This window comes from Bactrocera dorsalis, chromosome 1, assembly GCF_023373825.1.
Source record: "Bactrocera dorsalis isolate Fly_Bdor chromosome 1, ASM2337382v1, whole genome shotgun sequence".
NCBI lineage: Eukaryota > Metazoa > Arthropoda > Insecta > Diptera > Tephritidae > Bactrocera > Bactrocera dorsalis.
In genome coordinates, this window is record NC_064303.1 from 111,754,074 (window position 1) to 111,776,976 (window position 22,903).

The following is a 22,903-nucleotide window of genomic DNA, read 5'->3' on the forward strand; positions in this document are numbered from 1 at the left end:
AGCCACAAAACGCCTTTGCATACGAAGTCGCAGTTCCTATAAAATTGCTGCCGTTGCATTTTACCGGTGGGTGCCGGGTTGGGTGTCATTAGCTGACAATGCGCAGCAAAACGCATTCGTTTCGTCATTTGACTTAGCAGGGTCTCGGCTTAAGCTGTTGTTGCTGCTGTAATGCATTTCAGCCCACACACGCTGGAATGTGAGCTTTAATGTTTACTTATTTCTTACATCTTACATTTAACTATTTTTACGTTTTTCTAACTTTTGTTGTGACGGTAGTAGGATGGGCTAGTGATTTTATTCTAAAAATATTCTTGTAAATATATATTTTTTCCTCAGTGCTCATCTCTGTATATGAGATTTGAGGCGACCTCTCAGTGACGTGGTTAGTTTAAAATTCCCAAAGGGAACTTTAAAAAGTCACCGATACAGCCGACTTCTTCGTCTGCTTGTGTCGGAAGATCAAAAAAGTGGCAAGCGCAAGAGTTTGCAGAGGCTCGTTTGACTCGTGTTGCTGGATTCGTGCCGCTTGAATGAAGCCACTGAGCGAGCCCAAAAGCGAATGTCTCCTTAATGGGCAACAGAAGTTCTCGTATGTTGATCCAGTCTGACAAATTATTGAAGAAATTTTTTACTTTTAAAACAAAAAAAAGCCGAAAGTGACAGATGATGACAGTGCTGTTCATAAAAATAAGTTCACTAAAAATTGCAGCTATCCTTACAAGGATTCCGAATCCATTGTGCTCAAACTGAAAAGGATAAAGCTGATTTGGTGTCACATTAGGTCGATTTCCACAGCTATAGGACCAGCTGTTACGCATTTTTCCATAACGCTCTAAACTAAATTGTTTACATTAATTGCCGTGAGCCAAATTGATTGACCATAATAGGAGCGTGCCCAGGCCTATTATCGAAGTAAAATTGATAATAACTTTTAATTGCCATTTACTGTGGCCCAGAGGCAATTTTTTTGCTGCCGCTCTCAGTTAGTTGGACAATTATTTGATTTTTATTGATTTAATTACATATGCGTGTATTTGTTGTACATTTTACTTTGTCGCACATTTCTTTTGCCACGCATTATTTTTATTGCTTTGGCTGACAGCTGCTTTTCAACAGCGCCTCAAGCGGCATTGTTACGTTGTTGTACTTATTTATTATTTCTTTTCGAGTCTCTTTCTTTATGGTTTTATTTTTGTTTTTGTTTTTGCGTTTATGACAACGGGAAGGCGACCGCATCGAACGCAGGCGCTGCACCTGTGGCTACATGTTTGTTGTGGTTAATTTACTTGTACGCATTACGCTTAGTTGCTCTTTAGTTGTTAGTGGCATTGTTGTATTTTATTTCTTTTTATTGTTTTTCTTTTATTGCCACGACGCTGCCGATTAAATATGACAACATTTTTTCACAACAAAAACGCAGGACGCTCTGCGCTCTGGAATTTTCCCGAGTTTTTCTCAGTTTTCCACCTGCGCGTGAGAGCGAATGAGCGCTCGCGTGCGCTCTCACACACAAGCTCCTCAGCCGCTGCTGAGTGCTCTTATCGATTCTGCAACACATGTTGTTGTTGTTGTTGTTGCTGTTGCCGCTTTGCAGTCGGCAATCAGCTGCTTTGCTTCGCTGCAATTGTTGCTGTTGTTGCAAATCCATACGCGCCATTGCAGACATTGCTGTTGTTGCCATTGTTGTTGTGTTGTGCATGTGCAGCTCACATTCGATTCGCTATATTTTGTTGTTATTAATGTCGCCCACTTTTTTGGTTTGGCTTATGCACAGTTGTGTGTGTTGTTGCTGTTGTTTTTGGCGTTATTGCTTTTGCGGCAACTTACTCAAAAATGCATTGACTGCTCAGCAGCAGTTGGTGTGTGTCTTTATATCTATGCCTTGCATATTTCTTGTGTATCGCACTTTTTGCCAGCATACTTTTCGCCTGCCGCTTGCCGCCTTGCGGTTTGCTCCGCCGCCGCCAATCTGTCAACTCGGTGTTGCCACTCACTCGCAGACAGCGCTGGCAATTTGCACACTTGTGGCGCAGCGCGCTCCATAATTATTACAATTTCATTGGATTATCGTTCAGTTTCCACTGAGTTTTCCACGCGTTCGTATCGAGCGGCGCTCTGGTGTCGCGTTAAACCGCGTGACGCGCGCGTTGCATTACTGCACCATACGCCTCCTTAATTTATTTAACACTTATACACACATACACACAAGTGCCATTCGAGGGACGAGTGGACGCTTTGATGTCCTGCCATATAAATTAACATATATTTACGTCTACGTTTAAGGACGCTAAGTTTGATTTTCGTTTTGCATAGAAGAAGTTAATTGCAAGTGTTTACGCGTTCGGCTTCGCTGAAAGTGTGTTTGTGTTCGTTTGTTTTGTTTTCGTGCGTTTCCGTACGCATCCTTTCTGCGTGCTTCTGCGCAGAGTTGCAAAAAAATATTTTTTTTTTCGTTTCTTCAAATATTTTTATATTTGTTAAGTGATTTACAGTGCCGGCAGTGCACTTTCACGAAAGCGTAATAGAAAATTTTATTTTTTTTATTTGTTATTTTTTAATATTTTTTTTTTTTATTTAAGGAGTGAATAAAATATGTAAGGATTTTACATCTTTATTTTATAAAGGATGGCGACATTGAAAATATAAATAATTATGCTTAAAATAAATAAAAAAAACTTAATTTGTGTGTGAATAATATTAAAAAAAAATACGCTCACTAAATTTTAATTAATTATTAATAAAAAATAACATTTGGTTCATAACCTTACTTAATATAAATTTTATGTACTATATAAATGTTTTTTTATGTAAAAAATTAAAATTAAAAAATATATAAATGTAAATAGTATTCATAAAAACTTACAAAATTAATTTAATATATGAAAAAATATGGGGTAGTCGAAAAAGTCTTTTCGTATTTTGTCAATAGATGTCGTTGCAGTCTATACATACTATATAATGTTGGAAAGGTGAGATTTTAAGCTTTATTTAACAAAAACAAAATTAAAAAATCAGGAAAGTTTAAAAAAAGTTACAGCTGTTTAAAAATTAGTGAAAATAATTAATAAATTCGCTACATTTCGAAATTTTTGAAAAAAAAGGAGGAATGCCACGCAAGCCACCAATGAAACGCACAACAATGGTTCGCTCGCCTCCGTTCTGTAAATTTCGAAATTTCGATCTACACTGATGGAATAATGTTTCTTGTGAAAAATCGCTTCTGCAAATTTTAATGTGGAAGATGCACCTAGCTCTGATCGACTTATCGTTGAAAAAGTCCATGAAATTATGGAAAAGATTGACCAGGACCGTCACATAAGCAGCCATGACATCGCTAAGGAACTCAGCGTTCACCAACAAACGGTTTTGAACCATTTAAAAAAGGATGGCTATAAAAAGAAGCTCGATGGTGGGAACCACAAGAATTGCCATTGAAAAATTTAATGGACCGAACTAACATCTGCGATTCTTTGCTGAAACGAAACGAAATCGAACCATTTCTGAAGCGAATGATAAAATAAAACGAAAAGTGGAGCAATTACAACAATAATGTGCGAAAAAATCACGGTCCAAGCGTGGTGAAGCTCAACAAATGGTCGCAAAATCAGAATTCTCACCTCGAAGAGTTATGCTGAGTGTTTGGTGGAATTGGAAAGGAATCATCCACTATGAGCTGCTTCAGCCTGGTCGAACGATTGATTCTACATTTTACTGTCAACAACTGATGAGATTGAAGCAAGCAATCGAAAAAAACGACCAGAACTGATCAACAGAAAGGGCTTCGTCTTCCATCAGGACAACGCTAGACCTCTCAAATCTTTGAAGACTCGGCAAAAACTGGGAGAGCTTGGCTGGGAAGTTTTTATGTATCCACCATAAAGCCATGATCTTGCACCATCAGACTACCATTTGTTTCGGTCAATGCAGAACTCCCTTAATAGAGTAAAATTGGCTTCAAGAGAAGCCTGTGAAAATTACTTTTCGCAGTTTTTCTCCGTAAAATCAGAAAAGTTTTACGCTGGCACATATTTGGTTCATTAAAGTTCATTATAAATAAAAAAAAAATATATTGAAGTTTGATTAGAAATGCGGAAAGACTTTTTCAACTACTAAATATAATTTTGAAAATGAAAAAAGAAAAACGAAAATTAAACTTATGTTTGGCTATAAAAAGTAAAATTTATTTCAAATATTCAATTAATTATTTGAGACACTTCGAGTCACTAAGTCATATTCAGGCGATTTTTTCATTTTGACCATATAATAATAATTTCCTCAGTACGCGAATATGAGTTTTAATGAAAACTCAAATAAATGAATATTTTAACTTATTTGTGATGCCCTGAAAGCCTCACAATATTGTTGTGCCAAAATACGTAAAAATTTATTAAATTCGTATTTTTTTCATTTTTGTATGAAATATTGCATCGCACAAACTTTAATATTATCAAGAAATAATTTCAAAAAAAAAATAAATTAAATAAATCAACTTGAAATTATTAACTCGTAGGAAAAATACCCACAAGTCAAAAAAATAATAATATATTTTATAAAGTAAATAAATAAAAAAAATATATAAAAAAATAATATATTTCTCATAATAAAATTAATTTTTTTTTTGAAATTTGTTGAAATTCAAACAATTTATCATGAGAAAGTGAATTGTTTAACACTGAACTCTCAAAAACTTATAGGAATTTAATTGAAACGTTTACTTTATCATTAAATTTTTACAATAATAATTGCTATTGAATGAATTTAGTAACTAACACAATTTACAACTGAAATCCCTTGAGCGCTTTAAGCGCAAATTAGAGCAAAAGTAATTGAAAAGTAAAATGAAAGAAAATCGCGACAGCATTCCAACAACTGCAACATTTAATTTGGTTTAACACTTTAATTTGCCATATGGACGTACTTAGCCACATACATTCACACACACATATATATACAAATAGACATTTATACTTATATTCGAATAAATTTATATACTACAAGCGTTGGCCTTCAAAATCTGCTTATTAACCGGCTTATTGCCATTGCCACTGCTTTGTTATTGCCGCATTTGTTCGTGCAGTAGCCTTTGCGGCAGCCACCCAGCCAGCCAGGCCGCCATATGTTGCCACTTGTTGCATGACTGCACACGCCGCATGGCAACGTTTGTTTCCATCATTCATGTCATTGTTGTTGTCATGCATATTCTTGTTGTAGCTGCATGCCGTCACAAAGCAAAATGCCGCATTTAAACTCATCTGCACTCCGCCGGCCCAACTCACCAATTACGTATAATAAATGCTTTAAGAGAAAAAAAGCCAGAAAAAAAGTTGCAACTTACACTTTTTACAACACTTCATCAATTTGCGGCGCCGCGCATGCCTACTGTATTCATTATGTATGTTTGTCTGTATGTGTGAGTGCATGCTTATTCACAATTAAATAGTTTTAGCAAAATAATTTAGCTAAGCGAAGCTTTTATTATGTTATATAATCGTTGCTTATGCTTTCGCAGAACTCATAAAATTCAATGATTCAATAAACTCATAAACAGCTGTATAAATATGTAAATATATATTTTTTTCTACAATTTCCTTTTATATAATTTGGTCAGTATTTTGTTAGTCGATGAATTTCGCTTTCTTTGGCAGGACTTACCACATTCAGCATACTTTTAAATTTCGTCAATTAGTTTATCTTTTATTGAGTTAGGGAAAGGTCTTCATTGACCAGAGTTATCTATATGCTTAGCTAAGTGGTGCAGAGTACTTTCTAAGTTGAAAGCTTTTCAATGATAATTAAGAAAGATGGAGCGTCAAAAATCTAAAGTGAATTTTATTGCTTCAATTAAAACCACACCCTAAATGTAGGCCACATTTTTTCTCTATTTAAAGGTTAGCTTATTGCAGCCTGATTTGATTACAGCTATATTTTTATCTTAACAAACAGAAATCTTATTAATTTTGCTTAAAAAAAGTATATAATATAAATTATAGGAAAAAATATTTGCTGATAAGAATTCTCATTTTATTTCAAGCGTTGCCTACAATTAGGCGCCATGTTCAAAATTTTCTTACAAAGTAATTAGCAGAAATGAAGATCTTTATTGAAAATTGCGTGTGCATTACAACTATATTTTGGAAAAAAAAAATGGTTGATGGACAGTTTGTATTTGAAACATATTTTATGTATTGAAAACATATTTTATGAAAAAAGTGTCAGGTGGTGAGGTATATTTTTTTTATTATATTAAGGAATCACATGGGTTTCCTCGAATAAAAAAAGCTCCTTTTCAACAACTTTTTTCTCTTATAAAAAATTAAAAATTTTATTAGAATTTTTATTGTTACAAACATACACTATTAACAAAGAAATTCTGAAATTTTTGAAAAAAAATATTTTCAACTCGATTATTGCGACGCCATTTTCGAGAAATCTTGCCAACCGACTTCAAAAGCACAGTTTCGAGTGCGTTAAAAGGCGGCACAATTAGCCTACCACAAGTTCTCAAGGCTATACTATTATGCGGATTAACTTGAAAATTTAGGACAGTAAAAAAATTCGATTTTTTGAAACCCCTAAACCTATGTAACCCTTAAATTTTCCACGATGTTTGTAACACCTAAAGGAAACGTCGGACGCCCTATAAATTATATATATAAAAGATCAGCCATAGCCATGTTCGTCTGTCCTCTGTATATGGTATGCGCGAACTATTTTCTCAGTCTTTGAGATATTGGTCTGGAATATGGCATACGTAAAAATCGGAATCAAGTTAAATGTTTTGAGCGTCGGTACTGTTTTGAGTTCGTAATATGAAATATAAACTGAGTCTGAATTGTAAAGGACTAGCAGTGGCTTCGCGAAATAATCAAACAATGTAGTACTGCTGTTTCTTGTTGCATTCAATGTTGTAGTTAACTGTTCTAAGAGCCTCTAGATTCCCACTGATAGACGTCGAATAAACTTTTAAGTAGCTTAAGCTGATTCATGTATCATATTTTTCATACTCGTTAGATAGTCGGAACATTAAATGAAAAGTGTCAGCCACAGCTACTCTACTTCCACCTTTTCCCGCCTCAAGATTATGACTTTGCCTAACTTTCGTTATCTGACTTTTAAGGATTTTTGATAAAGGCTTGGATTAAGTTTGCCTTACATTTGGTATGCGCAATCACAGTGCCACCTACCGGCACTATTTACTCACAAAGTTCGTGGAGTGTAAAATAATAAATGTCACTCATACGCCCCGGAGACGCTGCGTTGCAGAAATCATATAATTTATTAGCTGCTAAAAGCATTTAATTTTCGCTGACGTATATTGTTTATCATGCTCACCAAATAACATTAATTGGCGTCGCAGCTTTTTCTTCATTATCATAAATTTTCCTTCAGCTATTAAGTTTTTCTTATCTTTTGCATCACTTTTTCCGTCATTTTTTACATGTTCCTTTGAATTTTTGCCTACCAAAGGCAGTCGCTAAAGTTTAATTATATTTTCCAATCAACATTTCTTATGCAAATGCATTTCATTTGCCGCAATAACACACACACACACAACTAATACATACATATGTACTGTTATTTATCGCATAACAATACGCTTAATTTTACAATCACCAAATTTCTCAAGTTTGCGAATTTTATGCGAATTTTCCCACTGTGAATATTCATAAAGATAATTGCAGGCATTTTGGAGCGTCAAAACATATTGATTTGAACACACACACACACACACACTGTAATAAATATAGCTATAACAAATCATACACAATTGAAAATCATTTACGTGTGTTTATGTGCATTTCAGTGTGCTGTGAAAGCTAACAGTAAATAGACAGAAAGGAAGCTTATCTCTTCGTTTTTGTTTTTATTCGCGCTCTCACTCTCCATTTCATATTTTCCTTTTCCATTTTCATGTTTTCTTTCCAGTCGCCTTTATGCTTTTCGAAAAGTTAAAGCCGATTCGAAAGATTTATGTCGGAATTTGTCGGTTTTGCCGTTACATGCATATTGTGTAGATAACTGCTTACAGTTTATCATTATTCAACTTTTAAGTGACACGTTAGTTTATCGTAATTGCGTTATTTGCATATAGAGATATAATAAAGATTTATTTTATTATTCATAAAAAGATTTTCAAGTCTTTTGTAGTGTTGACAATGGAATTAATTTGAAACGAAATGTTTAAAGTATCGAGAAAAGAAGAGTTGTGCCAATATGCTAAGTTAAGTTATAGTATTAGTCCAGCGAACTAAGTATACTAGATCTCGGCTAGAACGCAAACCTAAATCGGTAACTAACTAATTATTAGATTAATATCTTGAGACGATTGTCTCCTATTTTGGTATTCTGGCAGATACAGTATATAACAGGGTCACTAAATTACTATTGTGACAATTAGAGACATGAGACAATCGTCTCACGCAGAATACCGATATAAGGCAGTCTAGAGCCCTCAGAAAAGACCTAACTTTAAGAATTTATTCTAGGAATAAGACGAAATTCAGATTCTCTGTGGACGATCTGTATTCTAGGAACTTGTTTTTAGCCTTACTCAAACTAGAGTTCATTGCATTACTAAGTAAAATATTTCCAAACCAAAATACTCCAGAAGATCGAAGCCGCTTAAAACGGTTAAAAGGTTTTTTTACACGATTTTTTATGACAACGATTCGAGCATGGGCTTTTAATTGCTTATTAAGGGGCGACAGCTTTTAGAAAGCAATTTTTGAAGTTGATCCGATCACATCCTTAGGCAGACCCTCCGTAATGGTGGTGCGTAACTCAGTACTCTATAGCATGGTGAAAGCTTCCATATAGCGTTTCCATTGTGTTAATCTGGAAGCAGGTGTGATCCTATAGTGAAGCTCTTGCACCAATCTACTACAGCATAGAATTAAAGAGTCATTATGAGGATTCAGCGAGTTAAGGTTAGGTAGTGCCTCGGATCTCGTTGTAGTTGTTGTTGTAACGGGTACCTAATCCCCTTTAGGATGGTAAGATTTAGATCTTGTCATCGACGTCGTCCAAGGGTAGGCCAAGGAAACTTCCTATTTCGACTGAGTCGGACCAAAGGGAGAAGTTGTCAGATGTGTAGGGTTAGTAGGTCATGGTCAAGGTCTATTCTTGATAAAGAACTTTAACCTGCTGCAGTATCCAGAACGAAGTCTGGTCGGCGTATAGCTTTATTTCGTCTAGTAAGGACCTCTTTATGCTCCTAGGAGGCGGTTCCGCACCAAGCAGGTGACTACAGGGATAATTTCTCCAAACTACTTGGAGATGAATTCATTATGCTGTTCTGACAAATTTGCAGCTTCTGCGTTTCACTGCATCCAGTCGACCATATAGGCGCGGTCCCGTTTAGATCGGGGATCTCGTCAATATGATTCATCAGATTCCAAATAAAATTTTCATTTGTGATAATTTTAGGTTAGTGCTCATAGTGAGGGTGAGATTTTGTCGCTACGTCCAACTCTACAATTTTTCAGTGAGATATTTTGATTTCAGTACTCAGGAAGCAAGAGGAAATTTGGGTTAGAGCTTTCGTCAACCCTATTTATTTTTTGCATACAATTTTCCATCGTTTTAGAAGATTTTAGTTTTTTCTTTCTTCCAAAAATGACACGTGCAAGTCCATACTCGTGGGAAACTCGTTATAACCATTTTATATCCTTATATCCATGCATATTTTGTATCTGTGAACGGAATTCCCATAAACTGCAACTAAATCAGTTTCGAGGAAGTTATGAACTTATTGCAAACACAATTTTACAGTTTATTCAGTCGAAAAATTATGAAAATTCAGTTACACACACAAATACAACCACATACCAGAAAGGAAACCGTAAAGCGAAAGGTAAAACTAACTTTTCCTAGCATTTTATTTCACTGTGCAATTTTTATACCAATTTTCCTCGTATTGCCCAAACACACACACACATACATACATACATTCATAAGCGTATGCAAAAGCCGTTAATTAAAATTCTTTCAAACAGTCATAAATTTGGCACTTAAAGCGTCACGAAATCATATCTACTGACAATATTTATGCACCGAAATGGTTCACCTTGCGGGTGACTGTTAAAGACACGCTTATTGGCACATTAAAGTTCAGCTTAACATTGAATTGAAAGTAAACAAGGCAATCTCAATTTTCATGAGTGCCATTTCGAATGTCTGCGAATTTAATTGCACTCGAATTTTCTTTTTTTTTTGATTTTTCTGTTTTGAAGTCATCAAAAATGGCTAACGAATAAATTTTACATTGCCTGCAAAGCAACCCATCTGTGTGAGCCTGAGCCTGTGTATGTATGTATGTTGGTGAAAAATAGGTTATACTAAACGCCCACAGAAGCGGTATGCCAAGTACGATTTCTACATAATCTATAAATGTTGTGCTCATACTGGCAGCTTTGATATGCGTTTAACTCATTAAAATCGGCTCTCGATGCGCAACGAAGATCAGTCTAGTAACCATTCGAAACTGTTAGCGTTCTCATTCAAGGCCATATAGTGTTTCTGTGATGTTAATTTGAAGTAGATAAGCTCTTACTTGAAAATCTAGATATGATTGCAGATGTTATTGCAATTTCAAAAACTGTGGTTCCTACCGGTCAATATGGTTCAAATCACGTAGATTTCAAATCTATAGCATATCAAAAACTTGATTTTCTTATCGTCGAGCACCTTATTACATCAAGAGAGACCCGAAGGGTACTATTAGTGGAAGTGGAATTAGTGGTAAATAACTTAGGGGAACTGCTAATTGAATTTTGCCTTTTACTTACCATATTGAATCCCATGAGATTACTTTCTGATACATATTTCTAGTGCTAATTGCTATAAAGGTTTAGGTGATCGTAAGTCTAATTGGTCCACAGAATATACCACCAATTATGGACAGAATTATTAAGTAAACTCATTTTTTTGGACCTTTGCAACTTCAGCGCCACCTACCGACAAGTATAGATACCTATAAGACAAGCATTGCTTTTTGATTTGGCGCACAAGACCTTTCAGACCCCTCTCCGCACACATACGAATATTGTGCCTAACTATTAATGAATTATTGTTCGCATTTGTTGGTTTAAATATTTTCACGACTTCCATCCAAATACTGGCATTGCCATAAACAAACGGCAGCCGGTTGAGCGTCAAATAAATGGCTCAAAAATCCGCTAACGGCTCGACTACCAATAAGCAAGCCTGTGCATCGACGACGCGGTACCTCAGTGTGGTTCGTTCGCCGCTCACTTAGCCAATATCTTCATGGCAATTAAGCAAAAGTCTTGTTGTTGTGATTGTTTTTGTTTTTGAAGCGTTTATTTAATATCATCTTAATTGTGGTAATAAAGGTTTGCTTTCTGGCCTATTAATATGCAAAGCATTTGCCGCAGCCAGACATTACCGCCAGCGGTATTCAATATGAGTAATTTATGTGTTTTCACAAACATATGCCGAGATCACTTTTCCTGAACGTTTGTATCATTTAGGCGCTCTTGTGCGCGACGCGGTGTTTTTTTCTTCTGGCATTTCGTGTGCACATTTTTATGGCCACTTCGCTTTTTATGGCGCATTGCCGTTACTTCTATCACTTTAGTCGCACCCACTCACCACCCGACATCGTTAGACGCAGACAGATCCTACAGCCGACAGTTCAGAGCACACACACTCGTACGGGTTTATGTGCGCCAGACTAGTGTGAAAGTGAATGTTAAGTTCACTTGTTCATGATTTTTGGAACGCCGGCAATGAAATGTGTGGGATGTGGCACTAAAATTCATTCAGGAATTGTGGTGAGATCGCAGTTCTATTTTTTATTCTCTTTAAAAAGTATGGAGTTCGTAGTTTGATCCGTTTTGATTAGAGTTTTTGATTGGTTGATCGTTCCAGATCGTCGCATGCTTGGAATTTCCAATGTTAATCACGTTTTCTGGTGGTAGCTGTACACCACTCTTGGTAATCTTCTTCACTATCTCATTGCCCACGATGCCTTTGTGCCCCGGCACCCAGTAGAGCTGAAGTCGCTTGGTTCTGGTACACTATCCGCACCTGGCCTGCTTTCCAAGACTCTAGAGTTGTCTGCTGACACATTACAGGCTAACTCCGGTACTTTACTAATAGCAACGGCCTATGCTTGAAATATAGCAAGTCCGGTAATTTAAAAGGCTGCCTTATGCCTAACTCTGTTTTCTATTTTCGAGCCATCCGTATAAATGTTTAATATGTTCCGTGCAGATAACATGTCTTTATGTCAACCATATTTTTCTTTTTTAACTCTGAACCTTCTTTCCCAACTAAAAAGTGTTACGTAAAAGTTATTTTGCTCTAGTTACATTTGAACTAGTTACTTTTGGACCAGCTTATTTTTGAACTAGTTACTTTCGGACCAGTTACTTTGCAACTAGTTACGGTAAAAAAATTACAGTTTTTTTTTATAATCGTCATTATTTGGTCTGCTTTCAATGAATCTAAAGACATTTATTTTGCATACTTTTCCTCTTTTGCTTCAACTTTATAGCCCTTTAGCAAATTGTTTATACAGGCTTAACTGCTTATTTGGCTGTCCGGAAAGTAATAGGACTGAGTCGATTTAAAAAAATTTATTGAACCGATCGTTACATTTCTTTCAAAATAAGCGCCTAGGTCGATGCTCTAACGAACGTTTTACACTACTCACAGAAACACGTCGCGAAAAAATGTTTGTTCTGACGCTCCAGGTGCTGGAAGGTCGGATGAAAAGTTCGAGTCGATAGGTCCTGCCGTTTTAATGAAGTTTTCCTCAGCGGCTCTGAAATTCTAGTAGCAGATTACATTAAGTATATGAAAAAAAATAGATTTGAAATTCACATAAAACGCCTTAAGATATAAGACCTCTATCAGAGCTTAAGCTATACATGGAGAAAACACTTCACAAATCTGCTAATCGGCAAAAATTTTAACAGAAATAATTCCGGCGCTGTCAGTGTGTAATATCTGCATATCATTTAGTTGGTTAACAATAATTATATACTTTTGCATGCGGTCATAATTTTTGATCCCTTCAATGGTAATTATTTCGAAAAAATCTTCCCACACAATTTTCCAACTTTTCATTGCTAATCACTTTTCATATTTTTCACTTTTAATAATGCTTTCGTGTCGTGTCTGCGTATTTTCTACACGTTTTCTGCAAATTTATGATGCAATTTAGCTACTTCCTTGTACAACCCCACCGACAACAACAAAAACGATAAGCTAAAACAACAACGCCTAGCTACTGTACAGAGCAATGGACCGGACCACACACACGCAGCACTTGGTATAACTCATTATTGTAGGTGCATTAACGTTTGTAGTTGTTGTTTTTGTTGTAGAAACTTGTTATACACCGTAAAGACTTTCTGACCCACTTAGTCGCCAGCCCGCAGCAATGCCGGCCGTTGCCGGTGGCGGTCGCTGGAGATTGATTGGTCTGGGCTAGACAGTGAGGCAGCCGGCAGCCGGCAACCCAAGTGTCGCTGAATGATTTACATGCTACCCACATACATACTTGCATACTTGCATGCGCTTGAGCATGCGTATACTGTTGCATGTACACTTCCTTGGAATTCGCAACGCGTGTGCGCACGCTAAATATACAGCTTGTGCGCACTCTTCACAAGCGCATGCGCGAATATGCGTGCCCAAGTGTGAACGCGTGTGCGTTTTGCATATCACCAGTGTAAGGTTTATGCACTCTCATGTGCGTGCAAATGCCGCTTGTCACCACAATGACACGCGCCCACTAAACAGTACAATCCCGAAGTACTTTTATGTTATGTCTTGCAAATCGGGTGAAATTAGCACCCGGGATTTCGTTGTTTACTTTTTTATGGTTGAAATATTTTCGATTTTCATATCTGTAGTCGTTGTTTTGGGAAAAAAATTGGAAAAATCTCGACAGTACCAGTCAGTCGTATATTCGAAACTCTCCTTTTATTATAACCTAAGGCCTCTTTGTTTGACTAATCATTGTTGACCCCGTGACCAGGAGCTGTTGAAACCCTTCTTACTTTCTTCTGTAACCTTAACAACTCTTGCTTGTTGAAAATATTACTGGTTGTTAATACTATTTTCCAGCTCTAAAACAGGAGTTGGAACTCGAAAGTCCAAACCATTTCGTGTCAAGTTCGAAATCATTGTTTTAATAACATCCCAGTCAAACTTCTTTCATATTTTCGGAGTCATCAAACCAGTCGCCGGCTTGTGTCATCAGTACATTTTCTCAAAGTATTTATCAAAGTAATTTTATTAAAATTTCTTCCCTTAGTAATTATGAATCCCGAAGTTCAATTTTTAGCGGCCTAGAATTGAACACCTGATTGTCTACTCTTCGTGTGTGCAGCTGCAGCTGTATAATATTGTCTACCAAGTATGAAAAAAATAATAAAGTTGATTGCGTGTTGTTGCTTATTGTCTTACAAGGCGTATTAACCGCCCTCTTGTGGTAATTAAGCAAAATTTTTAGTTTTTTCGCTTTTGCTTTTCACTCTTTGTGGATAACTCTCTTTTTACGCATTTTTCTTTTCGATTCCATCTCCTCATCATCGTATACGTATTTAATATTTGAAGATATGTAAAGATAGTTTTTCACGAAAATTATTTACTCGAAGTCTTACAATTAGTTAGTTTAGTTGCTAGTTCCAAGAGGAGTAGTCATCCTTGATGCGAATTTTAACAGACTCTGTAGCCTCACTATCGATACCTCCTCGAGTACCATACCGTGGGGACCCCAAATACTTACAGCGTAGTCCGCCACCGTTTCCTTGATGCCCTGCTCTAGACATTTACTGCAGGCTTCTCGATCTTTCAGCCGCATCTTACGGGCCTGTGCCGCCACCAGACAGTGATCCGTTAGTATTCCTATCATGTTCCTAAAAAGATAGCTCGTTACATCGGGTTTTTATTTTCTTTGCCATGCTTCTGTCAAGATCGTCGTATAGACAATGCATTTGTGCCCCAATGTTGATCACGTTTTCGGATGTTAGCCGTACTCCATTTATGGCAATTTCGTCCACTGTTTCATTACCCTCGATGCCTTTGTGGCCTGGCATCCAGTAGAAGTGAAGTCAAGATGGTACTGAAAATCATACCCAGCCGTATTTGGTCTAACATAATCATGTGTACTCCCGCTAAACTCTCAAGGAATGCTGGATATATACATATGTTAACACTTTCCGTGTGCTTAACGTGTCACTGTTTCCGGATCCTGAAATAAAATTTGCTTACATTTCCAAATTGTTTATTTCCTCATTCAACTATTAATTTTCTTTCATTTTCATTTCGTTTACAAACAAGTTGATTTCGGCTTCTACTCTATCTACAACGAAAACTCGTAGTTAAATATGTATGTAGGTTTCGTATGTATAGATGTACATACATATGCTTATGATCCGCGAACAATATGTCTGAAGGCGTGTGTGGTGCAGCTGTTGCTCTAAATAACTTAATTTTAGCTTTATTTGCGTCCCTCCAGCGCAGGCGTACCGCACAAGCCAATACACATACATATGCACATACGCTCACATTGTTAGCTATATTATTACCGCGCTGCTGATTGCTGATTTACGTAGCAACAATGCGCTAGAGGCGCTAAAGAATTTCACGCGACCCACTCAACGAATTTGCAGCTTGAACTGAATTTTTTATCGCAAATCGTGATTTTAGGTTTTGAGGCAAATTTTTTGCCACACATTGTTTTCGCTAATTGTTTCCTCATTTACGAGTCGTTTGTGTATAATATTTTTTTGCAATATTGTTTCATTGAAAATTCGTTTATTTGCAAGCGGTGGCTTAATTGCAACAACGGTTTCGTCTCCTTGTCCCGCATTTAGTATAGATTTGGTGGGGTCTTGCGTGGAAGATTCCCATAATATGCAGCATATAGATACATAAGCTTGCTAAAGTGGATAAACCCACCTTATATTTATAGGGACCCTCCGGTTTTTTAAAAATTATGAATACCTCAATCTACATCTGAACCGATAAATTCAAAAACCGCAAAACAATTTCTCATACGACACTCTCTGTCAATCTTGACATTTTAAGAACAAAAGTATTGGAAAGATATCTTTATGTGTTTGACTTCGGCTATAGTAACAATCTCTGATCCATTGTCACGGACTTTAATGCGAAGACTGTCGGCCGAAAAAGTGATGACTATCGATGGTTAAGATGAGGCCGAATCGCATAAAAATTCCTATTTAGCGAAGAAAAAGGCGCTCTTTTACCATAACAATGCAGAAGCCGAGGTAGTGGTTATAAAATTTTTGATCAGCCTCTGAAGAATATCATTTCTTCCATAAGGGAAGTTTCGTATACTAGAGTAAGAGATAGACAATCACACCAAGATGAGCGATTCTAAAGAACCTTAGAACTACCCTAATGAAAAAAATATATATTTTGATTTTTAGTAAGTTTTTGAGTGTGTTAACTTGACGTTTACTCTTCAGCGCATATTATGCAACAAAAACTTTGTGTTTTTCGCTCCACCAACCTGCAATAACCGCTGCACAAAGTCAACAAATGTAGACAAGTGTTTCGCTTGCTGCTTAAAGGTAATAGTTTCATGCTCAGTTGCTGGTAGAGCATGCCTAAGACAACACAACTTCACACCACACCACAAATTTCCCAACTACACAAACAACTGCCGTTTTCAACCAATAGCACCAACATTATCTGGTTTGTACGTGCCGTGACGCAGCCACACTGCACGAGACGCCAGAAGCGCAGCTGCTTTGCTTTAATGCCAATTGTTTTCTTAACACCAACGCAAATTGTTTACCACTTGCACTTGCGCCGTCTGTCTTTCGGGTAAAATCAGATCAGATTACACTCGCAGTCGGTTTGTGGTGTGAAGTGGCACAACCGCCTCGCTGTGGCGGCCAATACGTTGCTTGACTCCAAGCGCTAACCGAAGATCGAAACTTTGGCTAATTCAAATATAGCTCCATTTATATTGTTGTTGTACTCGATTTGTTTGTTGTTCCTTATTACCTGCTTGGCGCATTGGCCTGCAATTTGCATATTACAGGTGGCTGAAATAATGCAAATACGATTATAGTCCTCCAGTGTTAAAATCAGTGACTCCGTTGCCTCTCCTGCCCTCTCTGCTTTATGTCGGCATTAGGCCTAGCGGGCTCCAGCTGGAATGTTGCCGAATTGGCGGTTGTCATTTCCTTTCTATCAACATTTGCGAGATATGCAAATATTTTTACGCCGAAATATACTTACGTCGGTCTCTGTCTGTCTGTCTGTCGTGGTTGTTTACGTTGTCATGGTGTGCTCAGAAATCTGGGCGTAAATCTGTAAATTAAAATACTCAAAATTACTGTAATGGAATTTCATATTTATTGCTTTCAATTTCGGGATTATGTAAAAGCCATTTAAAAGGAAATATGTTCGTATTGTATTGCCTTACTTGACTTACGAATGAAATGGAACGTGGACCTTACTAGCGCAGTGAAGGAATAAGAAGTTGCAGTTGTGGTTTGAACGCAGTTGTATTTTTCTCTAAAAAGATTATAAAACTTAGGAACTAAGAAGGAAATGTTGCAAAGGTTTACGAGAAACTAATGAAGTCCGGACAGCTTTAGTCAATTGTCGAGGTTTTATTTTCACCTAACATAAAGAATTCTGAGACAATCGATGAACCTTATAATTTAAACCGCATAGAATATTTATTAAGGTTATAGATGAGTAAATGTTACATCTCTTTCATAACTGGATTTATTTCTGTCGTACCCGGTTTCTGGTAGAATATAGACCCTGCCATGAATAGTTACCGATTAATCGGCTTCAACAGAAAAAAAAATTCTAAATAATCTCATATAGTGATCTAAGATTCTCTTCACTCTGCAATTTGCTAAAAAATTGTCAGAAGGTACGAAGAGAGTCACAATCTGATGCTAAACTCTGGGATCTTGTATATGACTTGATAAGAATATCGTGATTCGAATAGTTTTGAAAGAGAGTTAGATCTACGTAAATTTCTCTGCGACGGTAATCTATATAAGTTCCTTCCGTCGGACTATAGTTGAAAATAATTATAAAAAAGTTCGAAGGTAAGAAAGAACGTTCGTAAAGAAGAAAATGTGGCAGTTTCCGAGGCAATCGCCAATATCGAACCACTGTAGGATATAGCTTTTGGAAAAATTGATCCATCAAAATTAAGTCCTTGTGTGAAAAACATGATTATTTAACAAGATATCTTCTCGAAATTTGGCATATTTTCTTATATAAGGCAGCTCGTTGTTCAGATCGAACCGCTACAGTATATACTCGTCGTATAAACTTACCGATGAAAATCAAGATTAACAATTTTTTAAACCCTTATGATATAATGTACCTGTGAAAAGGCTATTAAAGCTTCTATGCAGCCAAAGTTTAGGTTTTTTTTGTTTCTTAAAATTTAAGTGTTATAGTTTCATCAGAAAAATATAACCTTAAATATAATATTATTCACCCAAATATTTTTAAATGCACTTGTCTGTGTTTGTTTGGTTGCTATTAGTCAAGAACAACGTCAAGGAAAGTCAAAATGCCGTATAATTCATATTTTTTATAAAACCATATGTTTGTGCTACGTGATTATACTCAAGTATGTATTAACTCACAATTTGTGCAAATAAAAATATTACGCAATTAATTTATAATTAAGAAACAAAACAAAAACGCAAAGTGTGCACAGTTGCAGAAATGGCGTGAGGAAGGCAATTGCCGAGAAGCACGCCATGAAACCGCATTATAATGTCGCCCCCCTGCTAGGTAGCGCCTCCTAAGGCGCCACCTGTTGCTCTGCCAACACGTGTTTTGGCCTTTTCATAGCGTTTGTTTACGTTTACACGTTTTCTTTGATTTCATTTTTCGTCACATTCGGTCAATGCCCCAAATTTTGCCAACATACATACATACATATAGATGTATATGTGAATGAATTACATATATTGGTATTAAAAAAAGACATTGTTTGTATTATAAAAAGCGCGGATGAGATAAAAATATAGAAAGCATGACAAGCGAGTATAAATTTTCAATTAAGTAGCCGGCGATGTAGGTCCAAATGCAGGCAGAAAATATATCAGTGCATTTGTTTTGGCTATAATTTATTTCTTCGTTGAATTTAATCTGTTTTTTTTTTTATTTATTTATTTATTAATTTTTTATGTTTGTTTTGCTTTTTTCTTCTTATTCGCGTACTAGTTACATAGTTTGGTAATACAATTTTCTTCTGATTTCATTTTGATTACAGTTCTTGTTTCAAAGATAACAGTTTAAAAATTAATTGGTACTGCCGATATGTTTAGTTATACATTTGACCGAGTTTCTAAGTCTTTCTGGCATATGTCACGAAATTATGTCGGCTTATTATGAAGCTAATATCAATGTATAAATTCGGCTCTGCAAGTTAAACGTTTCTCTCGGCTTAAATAAGGTGAGCTCTGTAATATTTATTTCTCGATAGGCGAAAGAAGTGATTGTTAATCCCTTAAGAAATAGTTTCAGGCATTTTTCTGAAAGGTTAGGTAAAATTCTATAGCTGACCTTATCTCTCGTGTATCTGGCTTGTTAGGATCAACTGAACCAAAGTTACCAATTGATCAATCCAATTCTTATAGTATCAGTCACTAAAAGCTAACCCTTATAATGGGATTTTGATTTTGTTACACCAACCTATTGGAACCTTTCTATATAGGAACCTCCGAAACGAGGAAAGGTTGTCTTTGTCTTCTGTGTTAAAATGTACTCGTATGTATGTCCTATTATAAAAAGGAGTTTTCCATTAAATGGCTGTGGTAATCTGTATCTCGCGTCGTATAAGTGCGACATTAGAAATGTCATTAGAATGACATTAGAAAGATAAGATTTCGTATTGCCAAAACAAAAAAAGTAAGAAAAAATACTTCATACATATTTCAAATTTTCTTCGATAAAAACAACAATGTAGACTAAAAATTTGAACAGTGTGCATAATCCTGATACAGTTATAGTAAATCACGCGCAATTTTGGTTCCGTCAACACCGTTCCTGTACCAGGTTCTTAAAGGCCAATTGTCGAAGACCTCTTGGACCGTATTTCCAACTGCGAATCGCTTGATGTTCAAAATTTTGGTGTGTGTTTAGTGGGATTGGCGGGGAATCATCTACTCGTACTATGAGCTGCTTCTCAACAACCAAACTCCTAATTCGAAGCTGAACTGTCAACATTTGGACCGTTTGAGGAAGCAATCGCCCAGAAGGGGTCGATTATAACCAACAGGAGACGAATTGTGTTCCATTAGGACAACGCCAGGTTACATACAACGATAGGGACTCACCAGAAGCTCCGTACGTTTAGTAGAAAGGCTCCTATGCATACCTTACCAGTAGTACGGTCCTGACATCAAGCTCCTGTATATTATGAATAAGTTGCTGATTAAAAATTCACCTCAAGATAAGTTTCTGAAAATCAACCGTGCCATTTTTTGTTATATTATATGCGCTGACCAGGTTTTCTACACGGTGCACTAAGAGTTTGAGGGAACCTACAGGTTAGATTGGGTTAGATGGCTGATCGGTGATCGCACGTGGACTGTTATATGGAGTCCTTTGTGAAGCCATAGAAAATGAGAGCCTGCAGAGTCTCTTCAAGATTCTTTGCACACCAAATACAGGTGCCTATTGAAATAGAAATGCGACTGATCGCTGATATGTCTCAAGTACTCTGTAAGTTCGCTGCTCGGTATGTGAGTTTGAGATTTGTGAATCACCTTGTACAAGTAGTTACAAAAGCAATAAAAAAGTTCCTCTATCGATTAGTTACTTAACATTTAGTTTCAGCGAATTCAAGCCGCTACTTATAAAGAAAATAGCATTCTTAACTAATTCAGTTTAAAAAAATTTCAACAAAAGTAATAATAACGATGTAAAGCACCTTCAACAATTCATATTTAAATAATTGTGTCAGTAATGGTTTTTTTTATTCATGCATTTGTAATGATTTTTTCAAACATAAACTACTACAGGCTTGTATGTATAGTTTGTATGTAGCTTCGGCAAAAGCTATTATAAATTGTAACACTAAATGCAAATGACAGCCGCTGCGCTTAATTGGCGCTTAGCCGTCTCAGGTGAGGCGACGGCAGCCACGACGGTGCAGGCAATTAGCCGTGCGTGTTTCGAAAAAAAGCGACGCTTTATCTCGCCTCTTTATCTACATACAAATTAAATGCTTTCGCGTTAAAGCTACTTAGGCAGACAGCATTCACCAACAGTGTTTTATGCACGAATGCAAATCGTTAGCTGCGAAGAAATGTCAAAATGCAAAATGCGAAACTGACAAACTAGCAAACTGGCAAGCTGCGCGAAGTGTGGCTATAAAAAGTGCAGCTTAAGATAAGGTGTCTGTATGTAATTCGTGAATGCACAGCAGGTGATGCTGCGTTGTGTTGTATGCTGGTGAATAAAACAAAAACTTGTAGATTAACATATTTGTTATTCAGACACAAGTAAGCAATCAGCTGTGACTCGGAACAAAACGAAAGGCAAAAAATAAAAAACAAAAAACAATATAGCAAACAAATTGCGAAATTTTTGACAAAATTTCATTGTCAAATGCAACGTGCAAACAATAACGAATAATTTACGTATTTTATGCACAACAACGCTTCTAAGAAAATTTTACAAAACACACAATTTCGCTTTGACGCATTTAATGACTGTGTGACCAATGTTGCATTCTCGCTTGAGTTTTTTTTTTTGTTTTGCATCTCTCTCGCCGCTGCCACTTTTTATGGGTGAAAATGCGCAAAAGTCGGCATTGTGTGGGGAAATGTCTGAAAAAATATGTAATTATATGTCAACACGGTTGCGACGATTGTGAAGGCTGCCGAAATGTGTGTCAAAACTGTTTCACATACCAGCATACCAACATACACAATGCGCTTTTGACGTGCGAATGCGAAAATTTCACAAAAATGCTATAAATAGATGAAAATAATGTCACGCTTCATATGCGCAGTTTTGCAAATGCGTGGGTGCATATTATTAAAGGACCCAGAAATATTTTAAACTAATTAGTAGTTGTTGTAATGCGTGTAAATATATTTAGAATCCAATCGTCAATGCAAATTTTTACAATTGTGTTTTTGAATTGAACAAATAAGCTCTAAAGACCCTCATTATGAAGTGTAACCTCCCATAGCTATGTATATGTAAGCTATATTAAGTATATGTTTCAAATATATACATATACATATACATACATACACATACTCCATATTAAGTTTTCAGCATTCGAGCAGCAGGTATCAATCGTTGGAAGCTAGTTTTTCCTTAGAAAGCGGGTGAAAAATGTTCACCGTGAGATTCACCATAAAAGATAGACAGTCTGCCAGGTTACACCGTGATTTTTTTTACATGGTTCTTCTCTTAGGGTTCTTAAAGCACGTTTAAAGTTTCTTTGTTCGCTCAAACCGATCTACGGCTATAACTTAAAAAAAAGTATTTTGACTTTGAATTTTGAAAAATACTCTGGATATTTTTGAATATCTAAACTATCGAAGTGTGAAGAAGAAATTTTTGGACTACTTAAAAATGTTGGACTAGAAGGAGGGTTGAAAAAACATCAGGTCTTTCATATTCTAAATGTGTACTATGGTCATTGCACTACGGGCCAGTATCCAATCTGAGCTAAAGGTTGTGCGAGATAGTCTCTGACCTTATCATAAAATAGTCGTACCGGCTGACAACTCTTCAACTATTTACTTCTTCTTCTTTATTGTCGTTCCATCGAATGCGGTATTCTATGTTACCAATGCGCAAAGAACCATTGATCTTTCGCAGCCCTTTCTCTCAAAAATTCTTAGCGCCGACTCATCTGATGTTGCCATCGCCCATGTTT

The 22,903-nt window shown here is 36.4% G+C and overlaps 1 protein-coding gene across 1 annotated transcript in view; it reads left to right on the forward strand.

The window, feature by feature from the left end:
• The first annotated feature begins 1,823 nt into the window (after window positions 1-1,823).
• The window catches only part of LOC105230768 (SUN domain-containing ossification factor), a 32,924-nt gene continuing 11,844 nt past the window's right edge, over window positions 1,824-22,903 (forward strand). Inside the window, exon 1 of the mRNA XM_011211741.4 lies at window positions 1,824-2,521. The gene's annotated coding sequence lies outside the window, so the exon portion shown is untranslated. The remainder of the gene's footprint in view (window positions 2,522-22,903) is intronic.